A 15,148-nucleotide genomic window follows, 5' to 3' on the forward strand; every position below is an offset into this window, starting at 1 on the left:
TGGGTAGACCTAGTGCCCATGACAGGAAACGGCGCAAAACCCAATGTGGATACACCACAATTTCACAGTGAAAAATGATCCTTTTTTGGCAAAGTGCCTAGCTGTAGTTTTTTAACCCTAGCTCTGCCGGCACCTAGGGAAACTGAGCAAACCTATGCATTTTTGAAAACTAGACACCCAGGAGAATCCAGAATGGGGTGACCTGACTGCCTCTCACTAGGTTCTGTTACCCAGAATCCCTTGCAAACCTAAACAAAGTAAAACAAATATTTTCCTCACATTTCTGTTGTAGAAAGTTCTGGAATCTGCGTGGATCCATGAATTTCCACCCACCCCGCGTTCCCCAAAGTCTTCCGAGAAAAATGGTACCCCACTTGTGTGGGTAGACCTAGTGCCCGTGACAGGAAACGGTGCAAAACGCAACGTGGACACACCACAATTTCACAGTGAAAAATGACCCTTTTTTGACAAAGTGCCTAGCTGTCGGTTTTTAACCCTAGCTCTGCCGGCACCTAGTAAAAACTAGCAAACCTATACATTTTTGAAAACTAGACACCCAGGGAAATTCAGGATGGGGTGACTTGACTGCCTCTCACCAGGTTCTGTTACCCAGAATCCCTTGCAAACCTAAAAAACCCCAAAAAAACCAAATTTTCCTCATATTTCTGTGGTAGAAAGTTCTGGAATCTGAGTGGATCCACAAATTTCCACCCACCCCGTGTTCCCCAAAGTCTTCCAAGAAGGATGGTACCTCACTTGTGTGGGTAGGCCTAGTTCCCGCGACAGGAAACGGCACAAAACGCAACGTGGACACACCACAATTTCACAGTGAAAAATTACCCTTTTTTGACAAAGTGCCTAGCTGTCGGTTTTTAACCCTAGCTCTGCCGGCACCTAGTAAAAACTAGCAAACCTATACATTTTTGAAAACTAGACACCCAGGGAAATTCAGGATGGGGTGACTTGACTGCCTCTCTCCAGGTTCTGTTACCCAGAATCCCTTGCAAACCTAAAAAACCCCCAAAAAACCACATTTTCCTCACATTTCTGTGGTAGAAAGTTCTGGAATCTGAGTGGATCCACAAATTTCCACCCACCCCACGTTCCCCAAAGTCTTCCGAGAAAAATGGTACCCCACTTGTGTGGGTAGACCTAGTGCCCGTGACAGGAAACGGTGCAAAACGCAACGTGGACACACCACAATTTCACAGTGAAAAATGACCCTTTTTTGACAAAGTGCCTAGCTGTCGGTTTTTAACCCTAGCTCTGCCGGCACCTAGTAAAAACTAGCAAACCTATACATTTTTGAAAACTAGACACCCAGGGAAATTCAGGATGGGGTGACTTGACTGCCTCTCACCAGGTTCTGTTACCCAGAATCCCTTGCAAACCTAAAAAAACCCCAAAAAACCACATTTTCCTCACATTTCTGTGGTAGAAAGTTCTGGAATCTGAGTGGATCCACAAATTTCCACCCACCCCACGTTCCCCAAAGTCTTCAAGAAGATTGGTATCTCACTTGTGTGGGTAGGCCTAGTGCCCGCGACAGGAAACGGCACAAAACGCAACGTGGACACACCACAATTTCACAGTGAAAAATGACCCTTTTTTGACAAAGTGCCTAGCTGTAGTTTTTGAACCCTAGCTCTGCCGGCACCTGGGGAAAGCTAGCAAACCTATACATTTTTTAAAACTAAACACCCAGGGGAATCAAGGATGGGGTGACTTGACTGCCTTTCACCAGGTTCTGTTACCCAGAATCCCTTGCAAACCTAAATAACTTTAAAAAAAACACATTTGCCTCACATTTGTGTGGTGGAAACTTCTGGAATCTGCGTGGATCCACAAATTTCCACCCACCCCGCATTTCCCAAAGTCTTCCAAGAAAAATGGTACCTCACTAGTGTGGGTAGACCTAGTGCCCATGACAGGAAACGACGCAAAACCCAACGTGGATACACCACAATTTCACAGTGAAAAATGATCCTTTTTTGGCAAAGTGCCTAGCTGTAGTTTTTGAACCCTAGCTCTGCCGGCACCTAGGGAAACTGAGCAAACCTATGCATTTTTGAAAACTAGACACCCAGGAGAATCCAGAATGGGGTGACCTGACTGCCTCTCACTAGGTTCTGTTACCCAGAATTCCTTGCAAACCTAAACAAAGTAAAAAAAAATATTTTCCTCACATTTCTGTTGTAGAAAGTCCTGGAATCTGCATGGATCCATGAATTTCCACCCACCCCGCGTTCCCCAAAGTCTTCCGAGAAAAATGGTACCCCACTTGTGTGGGTAGGCCTAGTGCCCGTGACAGGAAACGGTGCAAAACGCAACGTGGACACACCACAATTTCACAGTGAAAAATGACCCTTTTATGACAAAGTGCCTAGCTGTCGGTTTTTAACCCTAGCTCTGCCGGCACCTAGTGAAAACTAGCAAACCTATACATTTTTTAAAACTAGACACCCAGGGAAATTCAGGATGGGGTGACTTGACTGCCTCTCACCAGGTTCTGTTACCCAGAATCCCTTGCAAACCTTAAAAAAACAAAAACAAACACATTTTCCTCATATTTCTGTGGTAGAAAGTTCTGGAATCTGAGTGGATCCACAAATTTCCACCCACCCCACGTTCCCCAAAGTCTTCAAGAAGAATGGTATCTCACTTGTGCGGGTAGGCCTAGTGCCCGTGACAGGAAACGGCACAAAACGCAACGTGGACACACCACAATTTCACAGTGAAAAATGACCCTTTTTTGACAAAGTGCCTAGCTGTAGTTTTTGAACCGTAGCTCTGCCGGCACCTGGGGAAAGCTAGCAAACCTATACATTTTTTAAAACTACACACCCAGGGGAATCCAGGAGGGGGTGACTTGACTGCCTTTCACCAGGTTCTGTTACCCAGAATCCCTTACAAACCTAAATACATTTAAAAAAACAAATTTTCCTCACATTTGTGTGGTGGAAAGTTCTGTAATCTGCGTGGATCCACAAATTTCCACCCACCCCGCATTTCCCAAAGTCTTCCAAGAAAAATGGTACCTCACTAGTGTGGGTAGACCGAGTGCCCATGACAGGAAACGGCGCAAAACCCAATGTGGATACACCACAATTTCACAGTGAAAAATGATCCTTTTTTGGCAAAGTGCCTAGCTGTAGTTTTTTAACCCTAGCTCTGCCGGCACCTAGGGAAACTGAGCAAACCTATGCATTTTTGAAAACTAGACACCCAGGAGAATCCAGAATGGGGTGACCTGACTGCCTCTCACTAGGTTCTGTTACCCAGAATCCCTTGCAAACCTAAACAAAGTAAAACAAATATTTTCCTCACATTTCTGTTGTAGAAAGTTCTGGAATCTGCGTGGATCCATGAATTTCCACCCACCCCGCGTTCCCCAAAGTCTTCCGAGAAAAATGGTACCCCACTTGTGTGGGTAGACCTAGTGCCCGTGACAGGAAACGGTGCAAAACGCAACGTGGACACACCACAATTTCACAGTGAAAAATGACCCTTTTTTGACAAAGTGCCTAGCTGTCGGTTTTTAACCCTAGCTCTGCCGGCACCTAGTAAAAACTAGCAAACCTATACATTTTTGAAAACTAGACACCCAGGGAAATTCAGGATGGGGTGACTTGACTGCCTCTCACCAGGTTCTGTTACCCAGAATCCCTTGCAAACCTAAAAAACCCCAAAAAAACCACATTTTCCTCACATTTCTGTGGTAGAAAGTTCTGGAATCTGAGTGGATCCACAAATTTCCACCCACCCCACGTTCCCCAAAGTCTTCAAGAAGATTGGTATCTCACTTGTGTGGGTAGGCCTAGTGCCCGCGACAGGAAACGGCACAAAACGCAACGTGGACACACCACAATTTCACAGTGAAAAATGACCCTTTTTTGACAAAGTGCCTAGCTGTAGTTTTTGAACCCTAGCTCTGCCGGCACCTGGGGAAAGCTAGCAAACCTATACATTTTTTAAAACTAAAAACCCAGGGGAATCAAGGATGGGGTGACTTGACTGCCTTTCACCAGGTTCTGTTACCCAGAATCCCTTGCAAACCTAAATAAATTTTAAAAAAACACATTTGCCTCACATTTGTGTGGTGGAAACTTCTGGAATCTGCGTGAATCCACAAATTTCCACCCACCCCGCATTTCCCAAAGTCTTCCAAGAAAAATGGTACCTCACTAGTGTGGGTAGACCTAGTGCCCATGACAGGAAACGACGCAAAACCCAACGTGGATACACCACAATTTCACAGTGAAAAATGATCCTTTTTTGGCAAAGTGCCTAGCTGTAGTTTTTGAACCCTAGCTCTGCCGGCACCTAGGGAAACTGAGCAAACCTATGCATTTTTGAAAACTAGACACCCAGGAGAATCCAGAATGGGGTGACCTGACTGCCTCTCACTAGGTTCTGTTACCCAGAATTCCTTGCAAACCTAAACAAAGTAAAAAAAAATATTTTCCTCACATTTCTGTTGTAGAAAGTTCTGGAATCTGCATGGATCCATGAATTTCCACCCACCCCGCGTTCCCCAAAGTCTTCCGAGAAAAATGGTAGCCCACTTGTGTGGGTAGGCCTAGTGCCCGTGACAGGAAATGGTGCAAAACGCAACGTCGACACACCACAATTTCACAGTGAAAAATGACCCTTTTATGACAAAGTGCCTAGCTGTCGGTTTTTAACCCTAGCTCTGCCGGCACCTAGTGAAAACTAGCAAACCTATACATTTTTTAAAACTAGACACCCAGGGAAATTCAGGATGGGGTGACTTGACTGCCTCTCACCAGGTTCTTTTACCCAGAATCCCTTGCAAACCTTAAAAAAACAAAAAAAAAAACATTTTCCTCATATTTCTGTGGTAGAAAGTTCTGGAATCTGAGTGGATCCACAAATTTCCACCCACCCCACGTTCCCCAAAGTCTTCAAGAAGAATGGTATCTCACTTGTGCGGGTAGGCCTAGTGCCCGTGACAGGAAACGGCACAAAACGCAACGTGGACACACCACAATTTCACAGTGAAAAATGACCCTTTTTTGACAAAGTGCCTAGCTGTAGTTTTTGAACCGTAGCTCTGCCGGCACCTGGGGAAAGCTGGCAAACCTATACATTTTTTAAAACTACACACCCAGGGGAATCCAGGAGGGGGTGACTTGACTGCCTTTCACCAGGTTCTGTTACCCAGAATCCCTTACAAACCTAAATACATTTAAAAAAACAAATTTTCCTCACATTTGTGTGGTGGAAAGTTCTGTAATCTGCGTGGATCCACAAATTTCCACCCACCCCGCATTTCCCAAAGTCTTCCAAGAAAAATGGTACCTCACTAGTGTGGGTAGACCTAGTGCCCATGACAGGAAACGGCGCAAAACCCAATGTGGATACACCACAATTTCACAGTGAAAAATGATCCTTTTTTGGCAAAGTGCCTAGCTGTAGTTTTTTAACCCTAGCTCTGCCGGCACCTAGGGAAACTGAGCAAACCTATGCATTTTTGAAAACTAGACACCCAGGAGAATCCAGAATGGGGTGACCTGACTGCCTCTCACTAGGTTCTGTTACCCAGAATCCCTTGCAAACCTAAACAAAGTAAAACAAATATTTTCCTCACATTTCTGTTGTAGAAAGTTCTGGAATCTGCGTGGATCCATGAATTTCCACCCACCCCGCGTTCCCCAAAGTCTTCCGAGAAAAATGGTACCCCACTTGTGTGGGTAGACCTAGTGCCCGTGACAGGAAACGGTGCAAAACGCAACGTGGACACACCACAATTTCACAGTGAAAAATGACCCTTTTTTGACAAAGTGCCTAGCTGTCGGTTTTTAACCCTAGCTCTGCCGGCACCTAGTAAAAACTAGCAAACCTATACATTTTTGAAAACTAGACACCCAGGGAAATTCAGGATGGGGTGACTTGACTGCCTCTCACCAGGTTCTGTTACCCAGAATCCCTTGCAAACCTAAAAAACCCCAAAAAAACCAAATTTTCCTCACATTTCTGTGGTAGAAAGTTCTGGAATCTGAGTGGATCCACAAATTTCCACCCACCCCGCGTTCCCCAAAGTCTTCCAAGAAGGATGGTACCTCACTTGTGTGGGTAGGCCTAGTTCCCGCGACAGGAAACGGCACAAAACGCAACGTGGACACACCACAATTTCACAGTGAAAAATTACCCTTTTTTGACAAAGTGCCTAGCTGTCGGTTTTTAACCCTAGCTCTGCCGGCACCTAGTAAAAACTAGCAAACCTATACATTTTTGAAAACTAGACACCCAGGGAAATTCAGGATGGGGTGACTTGACTGCCTCTCACCAGGTTCTGTTACCCAGAATCCCTTGCAAACCTAAAAAACCCCCAAAAAACCACATTTTCCTCACATTTCTGTGGTAGAAAGTTCTGGAATCTGAGTGGATCCACAAATTTCCACCCACCCCACGTTCCCCAAAGTCTTCAAGAAGATTGGTATCTCACTTGTGTGGGTAGGCCTAGTGCCCGCGACAGGAAACGGCACAAAACGCAACGTGGACACACCACAATTTCACAGTGAAAAATGACCCTTTTTTGACAAAGTGCCTAGCTGTAGTTTTTGAACCCTAGCTCTGCCGGCACCTGGGGAAAGCTAGCAAACCTATACATTTTTTAAAACTAAACACCCAGGGGAATCCAGGAGGGGGTGACTTGACTGCCTTTCACCAGGTTCTGTTACCCAGAATCCCTTACAAACCTAAATACATTTAAAAAACACATTTTCCTCACATTTGTGTGGTGGAAAGTTCTGGAATCTGCGTAGATCCACAAATTTCCACCCACCCCGCATTTCCAAAAGTCTTCCAAGAAAAATGGTACCTCACTAGTGTCGGTAGGCCTAGTGCCCATGAGAGGAAACAACACAAAACGCAACGTGGACACACCACAATTTCACAGTGAAAAATGATCCTTTTTTGGCAAAGTGCCTAGCTGTAGTTTTTGAACCCTAGCTCTGCCTGCACCTAGGGAAACCTAGCAAACCTATGCATTTTTCAAACTAGACACCCAGGGGAATCCAGAATGGGGTGACCTGACTGCCTCTCACCAGGTTCTGTTACCCAGAATCCCTTGCAAACCTAAATAAATTTAAAAAACACATTTTTTTTTTAAAAAAACACATTTTTCTCACATTTGTGTGGTGGAAAGTTCTGGAATCTGCGTGGATCCACAAATTTCCTCTCACCCCGCATTTCCCAAAGTCTTCCAAGAAAAATGGTACCTCACTATTGTGGGTAGGCCAAGTGCCCATGACAGGAAATGGCGCAAAACGCAACGTGGACACACCACAATTTCACAGTAAAAAATGATCCTTTTTTGACAAAGTGCCTAGCTGTCGTTTTTGAACCCTAGCTCTGCCGGCACCTAGTGAAACCTAGCAAACCTATACATTTTTGAAAACTAGACACCCAGGGAAATCCAGGATGGGGTGACTAGACTGCCTCTCACCAGGTTCTGTTACCCAGAATCCCTTGCAAGCCTAAACAAATGTCAAAAAAACACATTTTCCTCACATTTCTGTGGTAGAAAGTTCTGGAATCTGAGTGGATCCACAAATTTCCACCCACCCTGCGTTCCCCAAAGTCTTCCAAGAAGGATGGTACCTCACTTGTGTGGGTAGGCCTAGTTCCCGCGACAGGAAACGGCACAAAACGCAACGTGGACACACCACAATTTCACAGTGAAAAATGACCCTTTTTTGACAAAGCGCCTAGCTGTAGTTTTTGAACCCTAGCTCTGCCGGCACCTGGGGAAAGCTAGCAAACCTATACATTTTTGAAAACTACACACCCAGGGAATCTAGGATGAGGTGACTTGACTGACTCTCATCAGGTTCTGTTACCCAGAATCCCTTGCAAACCTAAAAAATTGTCCAAAAAATCACATTTTCCTCACATTTATGTGGTGGAAAGTTTTGGAATCTGCGTGGATCCACAAATTTCCACCCACCCCAAGTTCCCCAAAGTCTTTAGAGAAAAATGGTACCTTACTTACATGGGTGGGTCAAGTACTCATCTGTTATTCATTGAAGTCACGGATGGTGACGAAATGGACAGATCTGGCCAGCGCAACACATATTTTGATCTGGAGGACTCGAGAGATTCCTCTGGGAATGAGAGCACCCACACCTTGGTGGCAGATATCACGGCTATAGAGGGTGGTGCGGAGGACAGCCGACTCTCACCTATGAGAGATAAATGACCCCCCTGACTTCATACACATAAAATGTGCAAACCTGGCATTGTTTCCCAGTCGGAGGCTAGCAAGCCTCAGCAGTTTAGTTTAGTTTTGAGACCTTGATCCACACCCTGCAAGGCGGTACAATTCAGAACAGTGCTGTGGCAGGGCCCACCAAAGACCATTTCCCTTTCTACTTAATGAAGGGTTTGTATAGCGGAAGGATGGAGGGTAGTTCCTTTTTCATTTTTGGGGGGTGGGCGACAGACCTCTCTATCTTTTTCCTACACAAGTGTGTTGTATTAATATAGGTTTGGGTGTAGTGGAAAGAGGAAGGTGGTGGGGCGGGTGGCTCGGTGACGAAGTTACAAAAAAACGAGTGGCGGAGTACAGTACGAACTGCAGTTTGTGCTGGTATTGCTGCCACTCGGGTAGAAATTGTAACGTTCGCGATCGTGAACTTAACGTTCACGATCGCGAGCGGGGAAAATCGCCGCAGCACATCGCGAAGCGGAGTATTCTGCACTCCGTGAGCTCCACGGAGTGTGGAGTGCAGTCATTTCCGCAAACTCCATGAACGGAGCGAAGTTCACCACCCAGGCCTAGTTTTTTTACTTGTTGATGGACCTAGCATTGACACCTATATACCTGGGGGACTCACATTAGGAGGAATAGGTACATGGTTGGGGCCACACCTCTGTTGCCACGACACTCATGTTCCCACACATAGAAGAACAAACTGTCTCGGTATTAACCTGGAAAGTTAATGGACTGAGAGATAGAATCAAACTTGGGTTGGTCACCCAGTATATAAAGCGCCTGCGACCAGACATGGGGGCATATTCTCAAGGAGTTATCGGCACTTTAGCGCAGCCAAAGTTGCGCTACATTTATCGTGCTATTCACAAGCTGGTGCTAACAGCCGATATCACCAGTTTTCCGGCTATAGCAATCTCGAAAAATATCGCCACGGATGACCCCGGCAACTTACGCTAATGAGATGCAGAGTAGGCGTTCCTGAGCAAAAAGCCGCAACAACACCACTCTGCAACATTCTCAACAACCAGCCAGATCAGTGAAAAGATCAAAAAACAGGCGATAAGGCGCGTTAGCAGCAGGAAACTAACACCTGCTCTGACCTGGTGTAAAGTCGGACGACAACCGGCACCAGACAAGGGAGGACAGCCCATCGCCAAACATGAAGAACCACAGATACCTGGAGCAACTGAACATGCAGCTCGGACACCCAAGAGGGCCACAACACCCACCGCCACCACCCGGAAACCCACCACCCACCCCCAATCTCCCTTTGGACAAAGAGAATGCATATCTACCCCACAAAACTATGAACCAAACAAATCGCCTGAAGTCACACAATCACAACACCTAACATACAGGTGTGGCCAGAAAAAAGGAGATCATACATTCATATAACGTAATCCAATTAAAACCTTTATTACAGACGTATAAAAAACTACAATTTTGAAGAGGCACGGCGGGTCTTCTCTGGTCATTCCGTAAGTCACAGCCTGCAATACAGAAATACAGATAAGAAGGTGTGTCATGTGCCCATCAAAGTACAGAGAGAGCGAAAGAGAGAGAGAGACAAGGGGAGCGAGAAAGAGAGAGAGAGAGAGTGAGAGAGCAAGAGAGGGAGAGAGAAAGAGAGAGATAGAGAGGGAGAGAGAGAGAAAGAGAAAGAGAGGGATATAGAAAGGGAGAGAGAGGGGGAGAAAGGGAGAGTAAGAGAGAGGGAGAGAGAAAGAGAGGGAGAGAGAGAGAAAGAAAGAGAGGGAGAGAGAGAGAATGAAAAAGAGGTAGAGAGAAAGAAATAGAGGGAGAGAGAGTGCTGACAATGCAGACCCAGGCCTCACTGCTCACCTGCAGCCACCGGTGTGTCTCCAACCACGTGCCGGTACACACTGCAGTCCTGTAGGTCCCTCATCTGAAACAGTTGCCAGAGACATGAATGGTAGAGTCCATACAGTAGCACAAGCCATCATTGCTTGCCCGCCCCTGCGCACACAGGCAGCTGCATCCCAGCCCCTCCCGCCGCCCAGTGGAGATTGCCCGCCCCTGCGCAACCAGGCCTCACTGCTCACCTTCACCACCGGCGTGTCTCCAAGAGGGCCCACCACATGCCGCTGGGAGCCCCAAGCCCGGGACCCGCAACCATGGCACCCTCCACATCATCGAGCCCCGCAACGCGGGCCACCAGATCACACACTTGATTCTGGGTCATGATTTTGCTATGGCCTCATCGCAGGCTGCACACCCGCTCAGCCCTAAAGGTGCCACTAACTCTGTGAACTGCGAGGCGATGCCACGTGTCGGTATGCCCGCACTTCCTGCTGGCTCAGACTAGGCCTGGCGGTAAATTCCATTCCGTTCGCGGAATTTGCGGAATTTGGGTAATTTCGCGTTCCGCGGAGAACGCGAAATTGCCCAAAAATCTGTGTTCCGCGACTTCGCGAAATTTTTTGCTTGTTCGCGTTCTCAATATGCGTGTTCGCGAGATATTTCACCCCGAGCACGCAAACAGCGATCGCGAACAGGCAAAAAGTATCGCGAACAAGCAATTCCGCATGTTCGCGGAATTTCTGCGTGTTCGCGGAGATTTTTTACCGTTTCGTGGAGATTTGCGTAACGCGATTACGCAAATTCCGCCCACCCCTAGCTCAGACCTAAACTGTGGTCCAGCAGGACTCACACTAATGGCACCATTCCAGACCACCTGGACAGCACATCATCGCAGGCTAAACACTCGCTCAGCACTTTAGGTGCCCCTACCTCAGAGCACCGAAAGACACCGTCCCGTGGCAGTGTGCCTGTGCCTGCCGCAGTGTATTCGGTGCCACCAAGTCTGTGCCCCACAATCCATGGACCCTTTATGTCACCCCTGGCACTGGGCAATGTGAGGTGGCAGAACCCTAGGCACACATGCATAAATGATACCCACATGGAGACACCCAGTTGAAGAGTGGAAATGGAAATGGCGTCCAGCACATGCGCCAAGCCCTTTTTATTAGCAGGGTCACATGTCCTGTGACACCGGTGCTGAATGGGTGTAGTGTGAGTGTGAACTAGCCATGAGGGAGTGGCTGTGACATGTTTACAACTAGACCTGTGAGCAGCAGATCCCTACAGTGAAGACCTGGGACATGTAGCGTTGTTGTCCCCCCCTGTGAGCGTGAGCGGAGTGGGTTGGCCTGGCGTATGCAAATCCAGCGTAAGGGTGTGAAGAAAGACCACGGGGCTCTGGGCGTGCTTCCGTTCTGGGCTGGACAAGGAAGTAACTAATGCGTGTGTCTCCGTTCTAGTGTCGGCGCAACCCGGAGCACAATCGGCAATGTGTCACCCTGTGACCCAAGTCCCACAACATGAGCAACATGGACGTAAGAGATGAATGCTACTGCTTCCTTCTGACCACATGGGCAGATTCCTTCCACACTGTCGTCCTCTGCTGTTTCAGGTGCCTCACATGTGGTTGGTGGTGTTCTGTCTCCAGCACTGCGTGGCAGTTACACCTCAGGGGCTGGAGGTGGAATGTCCGCCACACTGTGTGTCACTGACACATCAGGGGCCAGAGATGTGAATGGAGTGGTAGCAGCAGCATGCATCAGTGCCAGGCCTTGTGGCAGCAATGTCATGAGGAGGGTCTTTATGGCTTTGAGGGACCCAGCTACCTTTCGCTCGTGTGCAGCCATGACAACCCTTCTTTCCGCCCGTGTCTGCTCCATGTTCTCCATGAGCCTCCGCATGAGTCCCAACTCCCAGGCGAGCTCGTTGGAGCCACTCTGACTAGACAGTCATTCTTGTCGCAGAGTCAGGACTCTGGTGATGTTAGCCATGGTTCATTGGAGGGCATGGAGCAGACTGTCAGTGTCCGTTAGGGACTGTGAGTGGTCCCTGATGGGACTAAGACACCAACGTATGGCGTCTAGTTTGGCTGCCATCAGGTCGAACCCCACGTGCACCTGTTCAGTCAGCTTCTCCTGGCCACCGAACACATGGAGTTGGAAGGCCATGTGTACGTCTTGGGGGTCCTGGGAGGCAGCCGTGATGATGGGTGCTGCCTGCAGTGTGTACTGTGCAGGAGGTGGGTTCTCCTCGTAGCAGCTGGGCTGCCCTGCTCCTGGAAGTGGGCTGCGGAGGCTCTCCACAAGCTGTTAGAGGGCGTTGGTGTCGAAGGTGTAGTGGTCCTCTTCGTCATCAGACAAGAGAGGTTGGGACTGCTCTGCTGAAGGTGTTGATTCTCCCTCTGCAATGTGAAGGGGCGATGCAGTTTAACATTGTGTTTACATGTATGTTGACACATTGTACATGTTTACATTCAGACTGCATGACAGTTTACATTGTGACTGTTTGTGGGGAGCTGCCTATTTGATGCGGGACAGTGGACAGTTTGACAACATCACTGATGTGTGTTTTATTTATTTTTATTTATTTATTTATTTATAGTATTTGTAAAGCGCAACACTCATCCCAAGGGATATCACGGCGCTAAGACCAGATGAAAACAGCGGACGGCTAGAAAGGGTTTTTTAGTGATGGAAAGGAAACAGGTAAGTCTTAAGCTTTTTTCGAAACAACAGATAGTTGGTTGTATGTCTGAGATCGTTGGGCAGCTCGTTCCATCTCTTGGCCGCTAGATAAGAGAAGGAGCGGCCGCCCGTTCTTACTTTATATATGCGTTTAGTCCTTGCCAATGCTGAATTAGTGGAACGTAGGTTCCTGGTAGGAACATAGAATTCCATTCTATCCTGGAGTATGGTAGGACCCGTCCTATACAGGGCTCTATGGGCATGACAGAGCAGCTTGAAGGCAGCCCTCTGGCGCACAGGGAGCCAGTGAAGGGTTCTCAGGCATTCCGATGCCGAATCTAGTTTGCCCTTATCACAGATCAATTTGGCGGCTGCATTTTGCAGTACTTGTAGGCGAGAGAAGAGGTGTTTGTTCATCCCCACAAATAATGCATTCCTGTAGTCAAGACGGCTGACCAATAGGGCTTGGGTAACTGAGCGTCTACAGTTCAGTGGTATCCATGGGAATAGTCTCGCTAGGAGCTTCAAGATGGCGAAGCCTTTGCCACAAAGAGATTGTACATGGTCTTTCATGGATAACTCATCATCCATAGTAATTCCCAGATTTCTGGCATGTTGTTTAGGGGTGGGAGCCTGACCCAGAGCTGAAGGCCACCATGAGGCATCCCAGATTCGTTTGGCTCCCCCAAATAGCAGGATCTCCGATTTTCCAGCATTCAGCTTCAGGCAGTGGGCATGCATCCATTGAGCCATTTCAGCCAAACAGCCTTGTAGTTTGGTTTTGGTGATTGCTGGTTTTTCATTTAAGGCCACTTAAGTACTTGTACATTGTTAACTCACATTTCCCTACGATGCCATATGTGAATTGCCAGTTTCTGCACACAAGCGGCATCAGTTGTCTCCGCTGTTCTGTTGTGGACGTGTTGCAGATTGTGCCACATTGTTGTCAATGTTGATGTGCTCTGCATGTGATGTGTGTGTGGTGCATTTTGGGGGAGTCACCCCTGCAGCTCTGATTGGCTGCCCCTTATCCCTTACATGCAGTGTGCCTCTGACTTCTGTTCTTATACAGTGCTGCGATGTTGCATACTTGGGTGCATTGGTCTCTTGGTGGGTGTTGGAGGTCTGGGGCATGGTTTGTCAGCAGATGTGCTATGCTTACTTGTGCATGTGTGCCATTGTGCCCATCTCCCCCCATCCCCCAGTCCCTGTTTGGTACTCACCCTGTTGCGTCCAGTCATGTTGAACAGTGTCTGGGCCCCCAACTCCTGTCACCGTCTCCCCACTGATGACTGTGGACACCATTTCCTCCATCTCGTCCAGCTCCTCCTGTGGCGCTGGACTCCAACCTCCAGTCTGCATTGCTGCCTTCCGGTTGTTTGCGAGTTTCTGCTTGGTTTTGCGCTTGAGATCATTCCAGCGCCTCTTGGCCTCTTCCATTGTCCTCTTCAGCACTCTGACTGCATTCACCTTGTCCACGATGGTGTGCCATATTCCATTTTTAGTTGCCAGTGACACAGTGGAGGTGACGAACAGTAGTTAATGGTGTTTTATCACCTCCATGATCAGGATCCTGTTTTCCTGCAGACTGAACCTTTTCTTCCTACTCTTCTTCTCCTTTCCCTTCTCTGACCCCCAAGTCCCAGGCTGGTCCTCCGGGAGGCTTGTCAGGTTCTGGTTGTCCTCTGCACTTGCTCCGGCTGACTCCATTGTGCTTCGCTGTTGTTTGGCTTTTGTATGTGTTTTTTTTTCCAACTTTTGTAGTGCATTTTCCCACATGTCACATGATTGCGATGTGAAGAGTTGTGTTAAGCTACTTTTGCAGTAGTTATCACATGTTCTTGAGAATATCCCGCATAGTCTTTTTACAAGAAACACATCTACTGGGTACACAATGCAAGTTCCTTAGGGTCTTGGCACATGCCGGCTTTACATCCGGGTCAAGGGGTGTTGCTATTTTGATTAAAAGATCTCCCCCCTTCTAAACGACACGTAAATGGATCGACCCAGATGGTAGATTCACTGGGGTAACTGGAACCTGGGGCAGACGCAACATAACTATCATCTGTGCATACTCGCCGCCTCGATTGCAAGCCCCCATACTCCTTAAAATCGATGATATCCTTCTCCAGACCCCCATCTACTTCCACGTCATAGGGGAGGATTTTAATGATGTCATTAACACAAGAATGAATCGGTCCATTGGGTCAGAGGGAAAGACAGACACAACCCCCCTTTACCGTTCTACAGACTCTATGGGGCTTACTGACATATGGAGACTCCAACATCCGAATGCCCGACAATACTCTTACTTTTCTGGGGTACACGGAGTATATTCCAGACTGGACTACATGTTTGTCCCTAGCGGGGAGATGGGGGTGGAGGGCAAGGCTGAATACCAGGC

Source organism: Triturus cristatus, chromosome 4_1 (assembly GCF_964204655.1).
Source record: "Triturus cristatus chromosome 4_1, aTriCri1.1, whole genome shotgun sequence".
Lineage (NCBI taxonomy): Eukaryota > Metazoa > Chordata > Amphibia > Caudata > Salamandridae > Triturus > Triturus cristatus.